Consider the following 1,134-nt stretch of genomic DNA (forward strand, 5'->3'; position numbering starts at 1 on the left):
AGGCTCAACCACAGCAGTGTGCTGAGCAACATAGTCTTTAGACCCCTGTGATAGCCATGGATGATAGGTTTTTCTCTCAGATTTAGGAAAGTTATTCTGATGTTTATATAGCCAAATAAATCACAAGTATGTGGAAAAAACAGTTCTGGCTCAAACTGTTCACTGCTTTGTGTCAGGTGCATACCAGCACTTTATCCCCTCTGATCACCTCAAATCTCATCACATTCAAGATACCAATGCTCAGGCCACTAACAGGGCAGTGTTCAGACCAGTATAGTCCCACAGGGAAAATAGGACAGTCTCCCTTCGCTGGCTGTTCTGAACAAACACATTAAATGCAACCATATCCCAATTGATACCATGTCTGTAATATCTTGTAATCTATGAGTCCTTCTCATTTGATTGCCAAGTAAGCTTTCCATTACCACCTGATTCGGCAAGGCACTCACCCATTTGCCTATATGAAGGCATCCAAGCACCCACTTTAAGTGCTCAGTCAAATTGAGGCCTTACTGCAAATTAATGCATTTGCTGAAGGTAGTCCCAGACAATTCTGCACTTACACTTGAATAGCTGCTGGAGCCTGCTGTGACTCAGGCCTGAGCATATCAAAACAGTGGCTAGACAAACTCACAAACTCCACCAACACCAGCTCAACCCCACAGCACCCAAGCACCAGCCTGGTGCCTGCCACCCAGGCAGAGCTCAGCTGTACTAACCCCTTCAAAGCAGCCTCCTCCCAACATGGTGCTCCACCTTAAGAAAATACCACTCAATAATGATTGCAGTTACTTTAATTGTGTATCACAAAGATTGCTAACTGAATAATAAATTGCTCCTATGTAGCCCTAATCTCACATCTATTGTCATATCTCAGATTATGCCAGATACATTTAAGTCTAATGTTAGTTTTGAATATTTGCATTCATCAGCCCTTTCTCCCACAGCAAGCTCAGATGTGCCCACCCCACAATGTCCTGAGCATCTCAGGGCCCTGCTGTGAGGGGGTAAGAGCTGCTGCCCTAGGTAGCCCCAGCCATCCACCATCCTCCTACACAGGCCCATGAGCAGTCAAGGGACACAGAGGCTCAAGAAGCAGCACTGAGCCCAGGACTTGTGCCTCACGTTATCTCC

Source organism: Apteryx rowi, unplaced genomic scaffold, assembly GCF_003343035.1.
Source record: "Apteryx rowi isolate R43461 unplaced genomic scaffold, aptRow1 scaffold_19, whole genome shotgun sequence".
NCBI lineage: Eukaryota > Metazoa > Chordata > Aves > Apterygiformes > Apterygidae > Apteryx > Apteryx rowi.